Consider the following 19,418-nt stretch of genomic DNA (forward strand, 5'->3'; position numbering starts at 1 on the left):
TTCTTTCAGCAATAATTTTTTTAATTTCCCAAGGGTAAAAAGAGAAAATGGACCTCAAGAGCTGTTGCCCAATTTGTCCTGAATACGCTGATACCCCACATGTGAGGGGGAACCACTTTTTGGGCGCATGGCAGGGCTTAGAAGGAAAGGAGCGCCGTTTGACATTTTCAAACTAAAATTGGCTGGAATTGAGATCGGACGCCATGTCGCGTTTGGACAGCCCCTGATGTGCCTAAACAGTGGAAACCCCCCACAAGTGACCCCATTTTGGAAACTAGACCCCCTAAGGAATTTATCTAGGTGTGTGGTGAGCACTTTTATCCCCCAAGTGCTTCACGAAAGTTTATAACGCCCGGGCGTGAAAATAAAAAATCCTATTTTTTCCACAAACATGATGGTTTAGTCCCCAATTTTTTATTTTCTCAAAGGTAAAAGGAGAAATTGGACCCCAAAAGTTGTTGTCCAATTTGTCCTGAGTACGCTGATACCCCATATGTGGGTGGGAACCACTGTTTGGGCGCATGGCAGGGCTCAGAAGGAATGGAGCGCCGTTTGACATTTTCAAGCTAAAATTGGCTGAAATTGAGATTGGACGCCATGTCGCGTTTGGACAGCCCCTGATGTGCCTAAACAGTGGAAACTCCCCACAAGTGACCCCATTTTGGAAACTGGACCCCCTAAGGAACTTATCTAGTTGTGTCGTGAGCACTTTTATCCCCCAAGTGCTTCACGAAAGTTTATAACGCCCGGGCGTGAAAATAAAAAATCCTATTTTTTCCACAAACATGATGGTTTAGTCCCCAATTTTTTATTTTCTCAAAGGTAAAAGGAGAAATTGGACCCCAAAAGTTGTCCAATTTGTCCTGAGTACGCTGATAGCCCATATGTGGGGGGGAACCACTGTTTGGGCGCATGGCAGGGCTCAGAAGGAAAGGAGCGCCGTTTGACATTTTCAAGCTAAAATTGGCTGAAATTGAGATCGGACGCCATGTTGCGTTTGGACAGCCCCTCATGTGCCTAAACAGTGGAAACCCCCCACAAGTGACCCCATTTGGGAAACTAGACCCCCTAAGGAACTTATCTAGGTGTGTCGTGAGCACTTTTATCCCCCAAGTGCTTCACAAAAGTTTATAACGCCTGGGCGTGAAAATAAAAAATCCTATTTTTTCCACAAACATGATGGTTTAGTCCCCAATTTTTTATTTTCTCAAAGGTAAAAGGAGAAATTGGACCCCAAAAGTTGTTGTCCAATTTGTCCTGAGTACGCTGATACCCCATATTTGGGGGGAACCACTTTTTGGGGCGCATGGCAGGGCTCAGAAGGAAAGGAGCGCCGTTTGACATTTTCAAGCTAAAATTGGCTGGAATTGAGATCGGACGCCATGTCGCGTTTGGACAGCCCCTGATGTGCCTAAACAGTGGAAACCCCCCACAAGTGACCCCATTTTGGAAACTAGACCCCCTAAGGAACTTATCTAGGTGTGTGGTGAGCACTTTTATCCCCCAAGTAGGGTTGAGCGAAACGGGTCGTTCATTTTCAAAAGTCGCCGACTTTTGGCAAAGTCGGGTTTCATGAAACCCGATCCGACCCCTGTGCGGGGTCGGCCATGCGGTACGCGACTTTCGCGCCAAAGTCGTGTTTCAATGACGCGAAAAGCGCCATTTCTCAGCCAATGAAGGTAAACGCAGAGTGTGGGCAGCGTGATGACATAGGTCCTGGTCCCCACCATCTTAGAGAAGGGCATTGCAGTGATTGGCTTGCTGTCTGCGGCGTCACAGGGGCTATAAAGGGGCGTTCCCGCTGACCGCCATGTTACTGCTGCTGATCTGAGCTTAGGGAGAGGTTGCTGCCGCTTCGTCAGAAGCAGGGATAGCGTTAGGCAGGGTCCATTAACCACCAAACCGCTTGTGCTGTAGCGATTTCCACTGCCCAACACCACCTTCGGTGTGCAGGGACAGTGGAAGCTACATTTTTTATTTTTCCTCAGCGCTGTAGCTCATTGGGCTGCCCTAGAAGGCTCCCTGATAGCTGCATTGCTGTGTGTACGCCGCTGTGCAAACCAACTGCTTTTTTCAAAGCACAAATCCTCTTGTTCCTTCCTTTCTGCACAGCTATCTTGTTTGTTTGTCCACACTTTTAATTTAATTTGTGCATCAGTCCACTCCTTATTGCTGCCTGCCATACCTGGCTGAGATTACTGCAGGGAGATAGTAATTGAAGGACAGTTCCTTTTTTTTTTTTTTTTTTTTTTTTTGTGGGAGATTAAGATTGGCATTTCTGCTAGAGTGCCATCCCTGTTTGTGCCATCTCTCACTCAGTGGGCCATAGAAAGCCTATTTATTTTTTTTGCTTGATTTGGGTTCTAAAATCTACCTGAAACAATCACTACATCAATCAGTGGGAGAAAAATATTGGCCTCAGGGCTTGTGTGCCACTCCTGACTCCTGTGTGTGCCATCTCTCAGTCAGTGGGCCATAGAAAGCCTATTTATTTTTTTGCTTGATTTGGGTTCCAAAATCTACCTGAAAAAATCACTACATCAATCAGTGGGAGAAAAATATTGGCCTCAGGGCTTGTGTGCCACTCCTGACTCCTGTGTGCATCATCACTCACTCAGTGGGCCATAGAAAGCCTATTTATTTTTTTGCTTGATTTGGGTTCTAAATTCTACCTGAAAAAATCAATAAATCAATCAGTGGGAGATTAATATTGGCCTTTGGGCTTGTGTGCCAGTCCTAAGCGTGCCATCTCTCTCACAAATAGTGGGCCATAGAAAGCCTATTTATTTATTTTTTTTGGTTTTATAAATTCTCCCTGAAAAAAAAGGGAGATTAATATTGGCCTTTGGGCTTGTGTGCCAGTCCTAAGCGTGCCATCTCTCTCTCTCAGATAGTGGGCCATAGAAAGCCTATTTATTATTTTTTTATTGGGTTTATAAATTTTCCCTGGAAAAAAAACAAAAAAAGTGGGAGATTAATATTGGCCTCTGGGCTTGTGTGCCAGTCCTGAGCGTGCCATCTCTCTCACAAATAGTGGGCCATAGAAAGCCTATTTATTTTTTTTTTTTGTTTTATAAATTCTCCCTGTAAAAAAAAAGGGAGATTAATATTGGCCTTTGGGCTTGTGTGCCAGTCCTAAGCGTGCCATCTCTCTCTCAGATAGTGGGCCATAGAAAGCCTATTTATTTTTTTGGTTGATTTGGGTTCTAAATTCTACCTGGAAAAATCAATAAATCAATCAGTGGGAGATAAATATTGGCCTCTGGGCTTGTGTGCCATTCCTGACTCCTGTGTGCGTCATCTCTCACTCAGTGGGCCATAGAAAGCCTATTTTTTGTTTTATTTGTTTTCTAAATTCTTCCTGAAAAAATCATTTTATTTTATTTGGTTTCTAAATTCTTCCTGAAAAAATCATTTTTTTTTATTATTTTTTTTTTCTAAAGTCTCCCTGAAAAAAAAAAAAAAATCAAATCAGTGGGAGATTAATATTGCCCTTTCTGCTTGTGTGCCAGTCTTGACTCCTGGGTGTGCCATCTCTCTCTCTCTCTCTCTCCAATTGTGGGCCATAGAAAGCCTATTTATTTTTTTGCTTGATTTGGGTTCCAAAATCTACCTGAAAAAATCACTACATCAATCAGTGGGAGAACAATATTGGCCTCTGGGCTTGTGTGCCACTCCTGACTCCTGTGTGCGTCATCTCTCACTCAGTGGGCCATAGAAAGCCTATTTTTTGTTTTATTTGTTTTCTAAATTCTCCCTGAAAAAATCATTTTATTTTATTTGGTTTCTAAATTCTTCCTGAAAAAATCATTTTTTTTTATTATTTATTTTTCTAAAGTCTCCCTGAAAAAAAAAAAAAAAATCAAATCAGTGGGAGATTAATATTGCCCTTTCTGCTTGTGTGCCAGTCTTGACTCCTGGGTGTGCCATCTCTCTCTCTCTCTCTCTCCAATTGTGGGCCATAGAAAGCCTATTTATTTTTTTGCTTGATTTGGGTTCCAAAATCTACCTGAAAAAATCACTACATCAATCAGTGGGAGAACAATATTGGCCTCTGGGCTTGTGTGCCACTCCTGACTCCTGTGTGCGTCATCTCTCACTCAGTGGGCCATAGAAAGCCTATTTTTTGTTTTATTTGTTTTCTAAATTCTCCCTTAAAAAATCATTTTATTTTATTTGGTTTCTAAATTCTTCCTGAAAAAATCATTTTTTTTAATTATTTTTTTTTCTAAAGTTTCCCTGAAAAAAAAAAAATAAAAATAAAATCAGTGGGAGATTAATATTGCCCTTTCTGCTTGTGTGCCAGTCTTGACTCCTGGGTGTTCCATCTCTCTCTCTCTCTCTCTCTCCAATTGTGGGCCATAGAAAGCCTATTTATTTTTTTGCTTGATTTGGGTTCCAAAATCTACCTGAAAAAATCACTACATCAATCAGTGGGAGAACAATATTGGCCTCTGGGCTTGTGTGCCACTCCTGACTCCTGTGTGCGTCATCTCTCACTCAGTGGGCCATAGAAAGCCTATTTTTTGTTTTATTTGTTTTCTAAATTCTCCCTGAAAAAATCATTTTATTTTATTTGGTTTCTAAATTCTTCCTGAAAGAATAATTTTATTCTATTATTTTTTTTCCTAAAGTCTCCCTGAAAAAAAAAAAAAAAATCAAATCAGTGGGAGATTAATATTTACATTTGTGCTTCAGTGACAGTCCTGCGTGTGTGGCATCTCTCTCATTTGTTGCCACCAACAACAGAGTGTGTAACATTGTGCCTGATTTTCGTTGTGGTCTCACCCACCTGTAAAGGGGTAGCTAAATCATACTGAAGTTATAGCTCACCGTGTAAGTTGTGTGACAGCAACAAATACCGTTAGTTTGGTTACGTTTTTAAAACAATGAGGAAGTCTGGTGGAAGAGGTCGTGGCCGGGGGCGTTCATTGTCAGCTGGTAATGAGGGTAGTGGTAGTGGTGGAGCATCAGGTGGTCGTGGGAAAAAAAATATTGCACCTAAGTCTGGAGCTGTGGAGCCAGGTTCGTCGTCTGGCTACACAAGGCCTCGAACGCTCCCTTTTCTGGAAGTAGGAAAACCGCTTTTAAAGCCGGAGCAGCAAGAACAAGTTTTGGCTTATCTTGCTGACTCAGCCTCTAGCTCTTTTGCCTCCTCTCGTGAAACTGGTAAATGTAAAAGCAGTGCGTCGTTAGTGGATGTTCACGGTCAGGGACAAGTCGCTTCCTTGTCCTCTTCAGCAAAAACAACAACAGAGAAGAATGTAGCAGGCGACACAACGGGTTACTCCATGGAGCTCTTTACACATACCGTCCCTGGCTTAGAAAGTGAAGCAGTTAACAGTCCATGCCCATTATAAGTTGAATCTGACATGGAGTGCACTGACGCACAGCCACAGCCAGACTACCATGCTGGTCCTTTGACTCAGACCACAACATTGCCCTCGCAGGGTAATTATCAAGAATCAGACCCTGATGAGACTATGTTGCCCCATCACGAACGCTATACCACCGACCGACACGGTGACACAGACGAAGTTGCACACGAGCTACAAGAAGAGGTAATAGATGACCCAGTTCTTGACCCCGATTGGCAGCCATTGGGGGAACAGGGTGCAGGCGGCAGCAGTTCTGAAGCGGAGGAGGAGGGGCCGCAGCAGGCATCAACATCGCAACAGGTTCCATCTGCCGGGCCCGTATCTTGCCCAAAACGCGTGGCAAAGCCAAAACCTGTTGGAGGACAGCGTGGCCATCCGGTTAAAGCTCAGTCTGCAATGCCTGAAAAGGTATCCGATGCTAGAAAGAGTGCAGTCTGGCATTTTTTTAAACAACATCCAATTGATCCGCACAAAGTCATCTGTCAAAAATGTTCAACTACCTTAAGCAGAGGGCAGAATCTGAAAAGTCTCAATACAAGCTGCATGCATAGACATTTAACCACCATGCATTTGCAAGCTTGGACTAACTACTAAACGTCCCTTAAGGTTGTAGCACCCTCGGCCAATGAAGCTAGTCATCAACGCAACATCCCTTCCGGCAGTGTAGGGCCACCATTTTCTGCACCACCTGCAGTATCTGTGCAGGTTTCTTTGCCAGGCCAAAGCAGTCAGGGTCAGGGAATCACCAGTTTCGTAGTAGGAAACACTGCATCTAGGGCACCGGCGGCAACAATACCATCTCCCACCATCTCTCAGTCTGCCATGTCCACCGGCACCCCCGCTAGTTCCACGATCTCCAGCTCTCCAGTCCAGCTCACCCTACATGAGACTATGGTTAGAAAAAGGAAGTACTTAGCCTCGCATCCGTGTACACAGGGTTTGAACGCCCACATAGCTAGACTAATCTGATGATGCCCTACCGGTTAGTTGAAAGCGAAGCTTTCAAAGCCCTGATGGACTACGCTGTACCACGCTACGAGCTACCCAGTCGACACTTCTTTTCCAGAAAAGCCATCCCAGCCCTCCACCAGCATGTTAAAGAGCGCATCGTCCATGCACTCAGGCAATCTGTGAGCACAAAGGTGCACCTGACAACAGATGCATGGACCAGTAGGCATGGCCAGGGACGTTACGTGTCCATCACGGCACACTGGGTGAATGTTGTGGATGCAGGGTCCACAGGGGACAGCAAGTTTGGGACAGTTCTGCCTAGCCCACGGTCTAGGAAACAGTTGGCTGTAGCCGTTCGCACCCCCTCCTCCTCCTGATTACTGGGCATCCAAATTAGACACCTGGCCAGAATTGGCAGAATATGCATTGCAGAAAGAGTATTCAGTGCTGCAGGTTCAATACTAACAGAAAAATGGACTCGTCTGGCTCCCCAAAATGTAGATGATCTAACCTTCATTAAAATGAACCACAACTGGATTTCGAAATCTTTTGCCCCACCTTGCCCGGCTGACACCTAGCTTTCCTATGAAAAGGTCTTGCCTGTGGACTATTCTGAATGACTTTTCCAATCGTAATTTTCTGCACCTGATTGTCCAGCATACGACATGTTTACACCTCACTAAATGGCCAAACTCCCCACACGGGGCCGTGGTATCGCCACTTGGCGCCAGCACCCGTGAGAGTGCTGTTTGTCTGAAGAGGTGGGTGTGCCCGCTTTTGGTCGACGGCACTGCCACTGGGTCCCTCATAGTACAATAAAGAGTCTCTGGCGGTGGTGGTGCGCACCCAACGTCAGACACACCATTGTAATATGAGGGGCCCTGGGCCTGTACCGCCGGCCACAAGACAGTTCCCCCGCCCCCAGCTCAAACAGTGCTCTACCACTTGCAAAATTATCTCTCACAGCTCCACCAATGTATAGTCTATGCGCTGACATCCTTCAATGCCTGGCACTCCCAATACCATTGTATTGACATGTTTGTTATGTTAGGCCTTCGAAGCCTGTCTGCGGTCACTCCTTCCACTATGCCTCCACTGACCACACCACTGCTGCCCGTGTACCCCTGGAACCAATTTAAAATTGCCTACAGCCAGCCCAATTTTTTTATTTTAGGCCTTCGATGCCTGTCTGCGGTCACTCCTTCCACTAGGCCTCCACTGACCACACCACTGCTGCCCGTGTACCCCTGGAACCAATTTAAAATTGCCTACAGCCAGCCCAATTTTTTTATTTTAGGCCTTCGATGCCTGTCTGCGGTCCGTTCTTTCTACTACTACTACACTGACCAGGCCACTGCTGCCCGTGTTCCCCTGGAACCAATTTAAAATTGCCTACAGCCATGTGTTATTATTTTAGGCCTTCGATGCCTGTCTGCGGTTACTCCTTCCACTAGGCCTCCACTGACCACACCACTGCTGCCCGTGTACCCCTGGAACCAATTTAAAATTGCCTACAGCCAGCCCAATTTTTTTATTTTAGGCCTTCGATGCCTGTCTGCGGTCCGTTCTTTCTACTACTACTACACTGACCAGGCCACTGCTGCCCGTGTTCCCCTGGAACCAATTTAAAATTGCCTACAGCCATGTGTTATTATTTTAGGCCTTCGATGCCTGTCTGCGGTCCGTTCTTTCTACTACTACTACACTGACCAGGCCACTGCTGCCCGTGTTCCCCTGGAGCCAATTTAAAATTGACTACAGCCATGTGTTATTATTTTAGGCCTTCGATGCCTGTCTGCGGTTACTCCTTCCACTAGGCCTCCACTGACCACACCACTGCTGCCCGTGTACCCCTGGAACCAATTTAAAATTGCCTACAGCCAGCCCAATTTTTTTATTTTAGGCCTTCGATGCCTGTTTGCGGTCCGTTCTTTCTACTACTACTACACTGACCAGGCCACTGCTGCCCGTGTTCCCCTGGAACCAATTTAAAATTGCCTATAGCCATGTGTTATTATTTTAGGCCTTCGATGCCTGTCTGCGGTCCGTTCTTTATACTACTTTTACATTGACCAGGCGCCTGCTGCCCGTGTTCCCCTGGAACCAATTTAAAATTGACTACAGCCATATGTTATTATTTTAGGCCTTCGATGCCTGTCTGCGGTCACTCCTTCCACTAGGCCTCCACTGACCACACCACTGCTGCCCGTGTACCCCTGGAACCAATTTAAAATTGCCTACAGCCAGCCCAATTTTTTTATTTTAGGCCTTCGATGCCTGTCTGCGGTCCGTTCTTTCTACTACTACTACACTGACCAGGCCACTGCTGCCCGTGTTCCCCTGGAACCAATTTAAAATTGCCTACAGCCATGTGTTATTATTTTAGGCCTTCGATGCCTGTCTGCGGTCCGTTCTTTCTACTACTACTACACTGACCAGGCCACTGCTGCCCGTGTTCCCCTGGAGCCAATTTAAAATTGACTACAGCCATGTGTTATTATTTTAGGCCTTCGATGCCTGTCTGCGGTCACTCCTTCCACTAGGCCTCCACTGACCACACCACTGCTGCCCGTGTACCCCTGGAACCAATTTAAAATTGCCTACAGCCAGCCCAATTTTTTTATTTTAGGCCTTCGATGCCTGTCTGCGGTCCGTTCTTGCTACTACTACTCCACTGACCAGGCCACTGCTGCCCGTGTTCCCCTGGAACCAATTTTGAAATTGCCTACAGCCATGTGTTATTATGTTAGGCCTTCGAAGCGTGTCTGCGGTCCTTCCTTCCAATAGTTCTCCACTGACCAGACCAATGCTGGCCGTGTACCCCTGGAACCCAGCTGAAAGTGCATGTAGCCTCCTTTTTTTCTTTGTTTTATATTTAGAAAGCCCAGATGAACTACGCTGTGCAACGGTTCAAGCTACCCAGTCGACATTTCTTTTGCGAGAAAAGCCATCCCAGCCCTCCACCGGCATGAAAAAGTCTGCATTGTCATAGCACTCAGGCAATCAAACAGTAGAAAGGTGCACCTGACAAGAGACGCATGGACCAGTAGGCATGTCCACAAAAAGTTACGTGTCCATTACTGCGCACTGCGTTAATGTGTTGGATGCATGGTCCACAGGGGACAGCCTACAAAGTCTGTCTGCAGTCCCTAATTCCAATTTTCCTCCGCTGACCACACCACTGCTGCCCGTGTACCCCTGGAACCAATTTTACAGTGTCTACAGCCTAATTTTGTTATGTTAGGCCTACTACGCCTGTCTGCAGTCCCTCCTTCCAATACTCGTCCACTGACCACACCACTGCTGCCCGTGGACCCCTGGAACCTATTTTTAATTGCATAGAGCATCCTTTTTGTAATAGTAGGCGTACAAAGTCTGTCTGCGGTCCACTATTGAAATTGTCCTCCACTGCCAAGAGCACTGCTGCTTGTGTACCCCTGTAACTTTTTTAAACTGCAGTGAGCCACATTTTTGGTTTGAGTCCTACTACCTGTGTCTGTCTGCGCCACTCAATTCAGCTGTGTTCCTTTGAAAAAAGCAGAGCGTCAATAGTCTTGTTTTCAGCCTCTAGGAATTTTAAAACTGCATTGGGGGTACAACTTTGGTAGGGCCTACTAACGGTGTCTGCCTCCCCAAGGTGTGCACCAGGTTTCCTCTCCATTGCTTCGATCTTCATGCTCTCGTTTAGTAGTTGTTGGAAACTACGCTGCATTAGGCCTACAAATTGGGTATGGGGTGTAGAGAGATGGTGTGTTCCACTCCAAGGTGTTCTCCTGGTTGCCTTTCCTGAGCTTCGATCTTCATGCTCTCGTTTAGTAGTTGTTGGAAACTACACTGCATTAGGCCTAAAAATTGGGTATGGGGTGTAGAGAGATGGTGTGTTCCACTCCAAGGTGTTCTCCTGGTTGCCTTTCCTGAGCTTCGATCTTCATGCTCTCGTTTAGTAGTTGTTGGAAACTACACTGCATTAGGCCTACAAATTGGGTATGGGGTGTAGAGAGATGGTGTGTTCCACTCCAAGGTGTTCTCCAGGTTTCCTCTCCATTGCTTCGATCTTCATGCTCTCGTTTAGTAGTTGTTGGAAACTATGCTGCATTAGGCCTACAAATTGGGTATGGGGTGTAGAGAGATGGTGTGTTCCACTCCAAGGTGTTCTCCTGGTTGCCTTTCCTGAGCTTCGATCTTCAAGCTCTCGTTTAGTAGTTGTTGGAAACTACACTGCATTAGGCCTACAAATTGGGTATGGGGTGCAGAGAGATGGTGTGTTCCACTCCAAGGTGTTCTCCTGGTTGCCTTTCCTGAGCTTCAATCTTCATGCTCTCGTTTAGTAGTTGTTGGAAACTACGCTGCATTAGGCCTACAAATTGGGTATGGGGTGTAGAGAGATGGTGTGTTACACTCCAAGGTGTTCCCCAGGTTTCCTCTCCATTGCTTCGATCTTCATGCTCTCGTTTAGTAGTTGTTGGAAACTACACTGCATTAGGCCTACAAATTGGGTATGGGGTGTAGAGAGATGGTGTGTTCCACTCCAAGGTGTTCTCCAGGTTGCCTTTCCTGAGCTTCTATCTTCAGGCTCTCATTAAATTGTAGTTAAATGGAACAACTGCATTTGGCATACTAGTTGGTTTGGGGCCTACTATCGGTGTCTGCCACTCCTTGCTGTTCTCCTGGTTTCCTGTCCTGAAATTCCATTTTCAGGCTCCCGTTAAGTAGTTGTTAATGTTAGACTGCATTTGGCCTACTAGTTGGGTTGGGGCCTACTATCGGTGTCTGCCACTCCTTGCTGTTCTCCTCCACTGAACAAAGCTGTGCCGCCTGTTTACTACGGTTGCCAATTTTGAACTGCATTTAGACTACTTACTGATTTGGGCCTACTCTCTGTGTCAGCCTCTCATTCCAGTTGTCCTCCACTGCAATGCCCCCTGGTTAGTCCTGAATTACCAATTTTGAACTGCATTTAGCCCACTTTATTCTTTGGGCCTATATCTGTGTTTCCTCCTCATCCTGCCCATTGTCCAGCCAGTGATAGATGAGTCTGCTGGTACATTGACCAATAACGCAAAATTCCCCGTGCACGCTACACAGCAAGATTGTGACCCTGCTGAAAGTCAGGTTCCTCTTCCCGCATACCATACCACCTTACACGGGGACAAAGAGGAAGGTGCAGATGAAAGTGCAGGTTCCTTCATCAGGTGGGGGGAGGAATACTAGTTGGCGACGTCACTGGCACAGGGCCTCTCATAGTACGCAAAAGTGTTGCTGCCGGTGGGAGGCGCCCCCGCCGTGCAAACACACCGCTGTACTTCGAGGGGCCCTGTGCCAGTGCCAATGCCAACGAGTGGGCCCCCCCTTCTTGCTCAGGATCACAGCACTTGCAAAGTTGAAATACTTACCTCTCCCTGCTCCACTGCCGTGACGTGGTCCAGATTTACTGGGCCCACTAATTACTTGAACCAGCCCTACCCCCCACAACTTTAGCCAAATGACCCCCAATTTCAAATGCCTTCCAATTATTATAAGGTAAATTACGATTGACAAGCTTCTGTAACAAGAATGGATGTTTTTGCCATTAAAATGGGCAGTGTAGGTGTTTTCCTGGCCTCCACTCACTGCCGACTATGCTCCCCCATTGACTTGCATTGGGTTTCGTGTTTCGGGCGATACCCGACTTTTCGCGATAATCGGCCGATTCCACTCGACTCGACTTCTAAGATAGTCGGGTTTCGCGAAACACGACTCGACTCTAAAAAGGTCAAGGTCGCTCAACCCTACCCCCAAGTGCTTCACGAAAGTTTATAACGCCCGGGCGTGAAAATAAAAAATCCTATTTTTTCCACAAACATGATGGTTTAGTCCCCAATTTTTTATTTTCTCAAAGGTAAAAGGAGAAATTGGACCCCAAAAGTTGTTGTCCAGTTTGTCGTGAGTACGCTGATACCCCATATGTGGGGGGGGAACCACTGTTTGGGCGCATGGCAGGGCTCAGAAGGAAAGGAGCGCCGTTTGACATTTTCAAGCTAAAATTGGCTGAAATTGAGATCGGACACCATGTCGCGTTTGGACAGCCCCTGATGTGCCTAAACAGTGGAAACCCCCCACAAGTGACCCCATTTTGGAAACTAGACCCCCTAAGGAACTTATCTAGTTGTGTCGTGAGCACTTTTATCCCCCAAGTGCTTCACGAAAGTTTATAACGCCCGGGCGTGAAAATAAAAAATCCTATTTTTTCCACAAACATGATGGTTTAGTCCCCAATTTTTTATTTTCTCAAAGGTAAAAGGAGAAATTGGACCCCAAAAGTTGTTGTCCAATTTGTCTTGAGTACGCTGATACCCGATATGTGGGGGGGAACGACTGTTTGGGCGCATGGCAGGGCTCAGAAGGAAAGGAGCGCCGTTTGACATTTTCAAGCTAAAATTGGCTGAAATTGAGATCGGACGCCATGTCGCGTTTGGACAGCCCCTGATGTGCCTAAACAGTGGAAACCCCCCACAAGTGACCCCATTTTGGCAACTAGACCCCCTAAGGAACTTATCTAGTTGTGTCGTGAGCACTTTTATCCCCCAAGTGCTTCACGGAAGTTTATAACGCCCGGGCGTGAAAATAAAAAATCCTATTTTTTCCACAAACATGATGGTTTAGTCCCCAATTTTTTATTTTCTCAAAGGTAAAAGGAGAAATTGGACCCCAAAAGTTGTTGTCCAATTTGTCCTGAGTATGCTGATAGCCCATATGTGGGGGGGGAACCACTGTTTGGGCGCATGGCAGGGCTCAGAAGGAAAGGAGCGCCGTTTGACATTTTCAAGCTAAAATTGGCTGAAATTGAGATCGGACGCCATGTCGCGTTTGGACAGCCCCTGATGTGCCTAAACAGTAAAAACCCCCCACAAGTGACCCCATTTGGGAAACTAGACCCCCTAAGGAACTTATCTAGGTGTGTGGGGAGCACTTTTATCCCCCAAGTGCTTCACAAAAGTTTATAACGCCTGGGCGTGAAAATAAAAAATCCTATTTTTTCCACAAACATGATGGTTTAGTCCCCAATTTTTTATTTTCTCAAAGGTAAAAGGAGAAATTGGACCCCAAAAGTTGTTGTCCAATTTGTCCTGAGTACGCTGGTACCCCATATGTGGGAGAAAACTACTGTTTGGGCACACTTCGGGGTTCGGAAGGGAAGTAGTGACGTTTTGGAATGCAGACTTTGATGGAATTGTCTGCAGGCATCATGTGCCATTTGGTGAGCCCCTGATGTGCCTAAACAGTAGAAACTCCCCACAAGTGACCCCATTTTGGAAACTTATCCCCCTATGGAACTTATCCAGGTGTGTCGTGAGAATTTTGAACCTCCAAGTGCTTCACTAAAGTCTATGATGCCCGGCGTGAAAATAAAAAATTCTATTTTTTCCCCCACAAAAATGATCTTTCAGCCCCCAATTTTTTATTTTCCCAAGGGTAACAGGAGAAATTGGACCCCAAAAGTTGTTGTTGAATTTGTCCTGAGTACGCTGGTACCCCATATGTGGGAGAAAACTACTGTTTGGGCACACTTCGGGGCTCGGAAGGGAAGTAGTGACGTTTTGGAATGCAGACTTTGATGGAATTGTCTGCAGGCATCATGTGCCATTTGGTGAGCCCCATATGTGCCTAAACAGTAGAAACTCCCCACAAGTGACCCCATTTTGGAAACTTGACCCCCTAAGGAACTTATCTAGGTGTGTCGTGAGAATTTTGAACCTCCAAGTGCTTCACTAAAGTCTATGATGCCCGGCGTGAAAATAAAAAATTCTATTTTTTCCCCCACAAAAATGATCTTTCAGCCCCCAATTTTTTATTTTCCCAAGGGTAACAGGAGAAATTGGACCCCAAAAGTTGTTGTCCAATTTGTCCTGAGTACGCTGGTACCCCATATGTGGGAGAAAACTACTGTTTGGGCACACTTCGGGGCTCGGAAGGGAAGTAGTGACGTTTTGGAATGCAGACTTTGATGGAATTGTCTGCAGGCATCATGTGCCATTTGGTGAGCCCCATATGTGCCTAAACAGTAGAAACTCCCCACAAGTGACCCCATTTTGGAAACTTGACCCCCTAAGGAACTTATCTAGGTGTGTCGTGAGAATTTTGAACCTCCAAGTGCTTCACTAAAGTCTATGATGCCCGGCGTGGAAATAAAAAATTCTATTTTTTCCCCCACAAAAATGATCTTTCAGCCCCCAATTTTTTATTTTCCCAAGGGTAACAGAAGAAATTGGACCCCAAAAGTTGTTGTCGAATTTGTCCTGAGTACGCTGGTACCCCATATGTGGGAGAAAACTACTGTTTGGGCACACTTTGGGGCTCGAAAGGGAAGTAGTGACGTTTTGGAATGCAGACTTTGATGGAATTGTCTGCAGGCATCATGTGCCATTTGGTGAGCCCCATATGTGCCTAAACAGTAGAAACTCCCCACAAGTGACCCCATTTTGGAAACTTGACCCCCTAAGGAACTTATCTAGGTGTGTCGTGAGAATTTTGAACCTCCAAGTGCTTCACTAAAGTCTATGATGCCCGACGTGGAAATAAAAAATTCTATTTTTTCCCCCACAAAAATGATCTTTCAGCCCCCAATTTTTTATTTTCCCAAGGGTAACAGAAGAAATTGGACCCCAAAAGTTGTTGTCGAATTTGTCCTGAGTACGCTGGTACCCCATATGTGGGAGAAAACTACTGTTTGGGCACACTTTGGGGCTCGAAAGGGAAGTAGTGACGTTTTGGAATGCAGACTTTGATGGACTAGTTCTGAGGGCGTCATGTTCCGTTTGCAGAGCCGCTGATGTGCCTAAACAGTAAAAAAACCCACAAGTGACATCATTTTGGAGCCTAGACCCCAAAGGAACTTACTTAGATGTGCCCCCTCTTTGGAACTAATCTACTGGTTCCTGTTAAGTAAATTAGTAGTGCATGGAGGTGTGGTACAATTTGAAGCAGTCCTTCATACACAGGCCAGGTTTGTCGGGGCAGGTGTCGCATTGATAGATGGTGTCCTTGCGTACTCTTTTGTAGCACACTCGGCACCTTTTTTGCGGCTTACTTTTTCTATCAGTTGGCGGGACCACCCCCGGAAAATGCTGACCTGGTATGATACGAGCACCCTCAGTTCCGGAAGTACTGGGGCCCGCTCCTTCCCTCGTGCCAAATATCAGGGCCTTAACCACTACCTCCTGGAACTGAAGGTACGACGTATCAGTGTGTTGTACACATCGTGACAGCAGGAAAGCGTTGAGCATTGCCATTTGTACGATGTACACGGACAGCTTTTTGTACCACACCTTGGCCTTCCTCAAAGCACTGTACGGTTGGAGGAGTTGATCGGAGAGATCAACGCCCCCCATGTTTTCGTTGTACCCCAGTACACAGTCCGGTTTGCAGATCTGTGTTGAGGTACCCCGTACACTGCTGAGGGCACTGCCATCACCGTGTATGGTGGTCAAGAAAAGGACATCCCTCTTGTCCTTGTACTTGACCACCAGCAGGTGGTCGCTACATTGGGCTTTGCTCTCACCTTTTCTGAGCATCTGCCCAAGTAGCGTCTTCGGGAGGCCTCTCTGATTTTTGCGGACAGTACCGCAGGCTGTGGTACCTCGCGCAGAGAGGGATTTGTAGAGTGGGATGCTGGAATAAAAGTTATCGGTGTAGAGGTGATAACCTTTATCCAGCAGTGGGTGCACCAAATCCCACACAATTTTCCCACTCACTCCCAGGATGGAAGGACACTCAGGCGGTTCAATCCTGCTGTCCTTCCCTTCGTACACTCTAAAGCTGTAGGTGTACCCTGAGGTACTCTCACACAGCTTGTAGAGTTTGATTCCGTACCTGGCCCTTTTGCTGGGCAGGTATTGACGGAATCTGAGCCGCCCCTTAAAATGAACCAAGGACTCATCCACACAGATGTCCCTTTTGGGCACGTACACTTCAGCAAACTTTTTGCTGAAGTGTTCGATGACCGGCCGAACTTTGCACAGACGGTCAAAATTGGGGTCATCTCGTGCGGGACACCGTGCATTATCGTTGTAATGCAAAAACTCATGGATGGCCTCAAAACGCGTCCGAACCATGACCATTCGGAACACTGGAGTGTTATATAAAATATCTACACTCCAATATTGCCGAATTTCTGGCTTCTTCACGATCCCCATATGGAGGACCAGGCCCCAAAACTGCATCATTTCAACTGCGTCCACAGGAGACCAGTTAGAAAATGATGAATGGGGGTTTTGCTCCAAAAATTGCCGAGCATACAAATTAGTTTGCTCCACCATGAGGTTAACGAAAGCCTCAGAGAAAAAGACTTTGAAAAAGTCTATTTCTGTGAGGCCGGTGGTGTCAAACTTGATTCCTGATTCTGCCACAAAATCAGGAATCAGTGGCTCGTAATTTTCGGGGGGCGAGGTCCATATGGGGTCCGAAGAGGGTCGCGCTGGTTCATTTTCAGTAGTGGGCGCTGCCTGATCTTCTCTCCTGGGGCGTCTGCGTGGCGGTTCCGCAGGACCCAAGGAGGAAGATGAGGAGGAGGAAGAGGATGAAGAATCTGAAGAGTAAAGGAATGTGGGATCCTCTCCCTCGCTATCAGTGTCGGAGGCAAGGAAAGCATATGCCTCCTCCAATGAATAGCGCTGCTGGGACGAACGGGACATTTTTTGTGTGATTATGGTGCTTGGGTGTAATATTTATTGATAACTGTGTACGTGTAGGGGGGGGGATAGTGTTTGGTGCAAACTATTCTGAAAGGAAAAAGCTAAAGGGAAAAAAAATACCTGTAAAAGGAAAAGTCTAAAACAGCAGGCCCTAGCTCTGATAAGTGAACTGTGTCACTTATCAAAGTTCGGCGGCTGCTGGGTGTGTGAACGGGGATGTGTAAAAAAAAAAAAAGAAATGAAAGGCACGGGTTCAGACGCAGCGGCGGGGTGCGTGGACGGGGATGTGGGAAAAAAAAAAAAAGAAATGAAAGGCACAGGTTCAGACGCAGCGGCGGGGTGCGTGGACGGGGATGTGGGAAAAAAAAAAAAGAAATGAAAGGCACGGGTTCAGACGCAGCGGCGGGGTGCGTGGACGGGGATGTGGGAAAAAAAAAATAAATGAAAGGCACGGGTTCAGACGCAGCGGCGGGGTGCGTGGAAGGGGATGTGGGAAAAAAAAAAATGAAAGGCACGGGTTCAGACGCAGCGGCGGGGTGCGTGGACGGGGATGTGGGAAAAAAAATAAAAAAATGAAAGGCACGGGTTCAGACGCAGCGGCGGGGTGCGTGGACGGGGGTGTGGGAAAAAAAAAAAGAAATGAAAGGCATGGGTTCAGACGCAGCGGCGGGGTGCGTGGACGGGGATGTGGGAAAAAAAAAAAAATGAAAGGCACGGGTTCAGACGCAGCGGCGGGGTGCGTGGACGGGGATGTGGGAAAAAAAAAAAAGAAATGAAAGGCACGGGTTCAGACGCAGCGGCGGGGTGCGTGGACGGGGATGTGGGAAAAAAAAAAATGAAAGGCACGGGTTCAGACGCAGCGGCGGGGTGCGTGGACGGGGATGTGGGAAAAAAAAAAAGAAATGAAAGGCACGGGTTCAGACGCAGCGGCGGGGTGCGTGGACGGGGATGTGGGAAAAAAAAAAAAGAAATGAAAGGCACAGGTTCAGACGCAGCGGCGGGGTGCGTGGACGGGGATGTGGAAAAAAAAAAAAAGATATGAAAGGCACAGGTTCAGACGCAGCGGCGGGGTGCGTGGATGGGGATGTGGGAAAGAAAAGCGAGCACGAGTGTTGATCGGTGAACTGCGTCACCAATCAACGCTCGGCGGCTGCTAAATTTGGGCACGGACGCGGCGCAAAGTGGGGGTGGAGGGGGAAGGGGAAGGGGGGGGTGAAGTAAGATCGGGCCGGGATCGGGGATGAACACTTACGGTTGTAGTCTCTCTTCTTTCTTCTGTCTTCTTTCTTCTGTCTTCTTTCTTTAGCAAGAATTGTGGTGTCACAGGCTACTGTGGCACCACAAGTCTCAGCACAGGAGGGGATCTGTCAGCATGACCGCTCTTCAGGAATCCTCACCAAGTGTGAGGATTCCTGAAGAGCAGTCAGACAGGTCAGGGACAGGTGAGACAGGTCACAGAGCGGTCACACCGCTGCTGTGACCTGTCATTGGTGGGATCGAATGATCACATCGATCCCACCAATCAGAGGTGGCCCTGCTGACACCGGTGTCGCTAGGCACCAGCCTATGATCGGAGCTCACAGCTCCGATCATAGGCAGGTCACCGGCAGGTCACCAGCAAGTGACCGGCAGGTGACCGGCAGGTCACCGGCAGATCACCATCAGGGCACAGCGCGGGCACACCGCTGCTGTGCCCTGATTGGCAGAGCTGCAGGAGGTGGTGGGGGAGGTGGCAGGCAGATGAGGCAGGCACATGGATTTCCAAGCAGGGTACAGCGCGGTAACACCGCCGCTGTGCCCTGCGATCGGCGCGATCGATGTGATCGTCGATCGCGCCGATCCGGCGGGTCTGTTCCTGATTGGCGCGATCGACGATCACATCGATCGCGCCAATCACAGCTGCAGGATCCGGAGCCGCAGGGCAGCTGAGGAAGGCTCCGGATCAGGTACTTTCAGGCAGGGCACAGCGCGGTAACACCGCCGCTATGCCCTGCGATTGGCACGATCGATGTGATCGTCGATCGCGCCAATCCGGGGGGTTTTGGCCGGTGCCTGGGTTGCCAGGCACCGGCCCCAGGATCGAGTACATCGGTACTCGATCCTAGCCTGGAACCTCACTGTTTCAGCCAAGCTGATTGGCTGAAACAATGAGAAAGCCTGTGATTGGCTGTTCAGAATTGAACAGCCAATCACAGCGATTGGGAGGCGGGGAGGGGACGCCATACCCCAGGATCCCGAGGCCATCTTCCCTGAGGTAAGATGGCGTCGGAATTTTAATGCGATCACCGCGACTTAAGTCGCAGTGTCGCATTAAAGGGCATGACGTACTATCCCGTCCCTGGTCATGGGGGCCCACCCCACGTCGACGGGATAGTACGTCTGATGTCAGAAAGGGGTTAAGAGGCCTAATACTGTTAAC

This window comes from Ranitomeya imitator, chromosome 3, assembly GCF_032444005.1.
Source record: "Ranitomeya imitator isolate aRanImi1 chromosome 3, aRanImi1.pri, whole genome shotgun sequence".
NCBI classification, from domain to species: domain Eukaryota; kingdom Metazoa; phylum Chordata; class Amphibia; order Anura; family Dendrobatidae; genus Ranitomeya; species Ranitomeya imitator.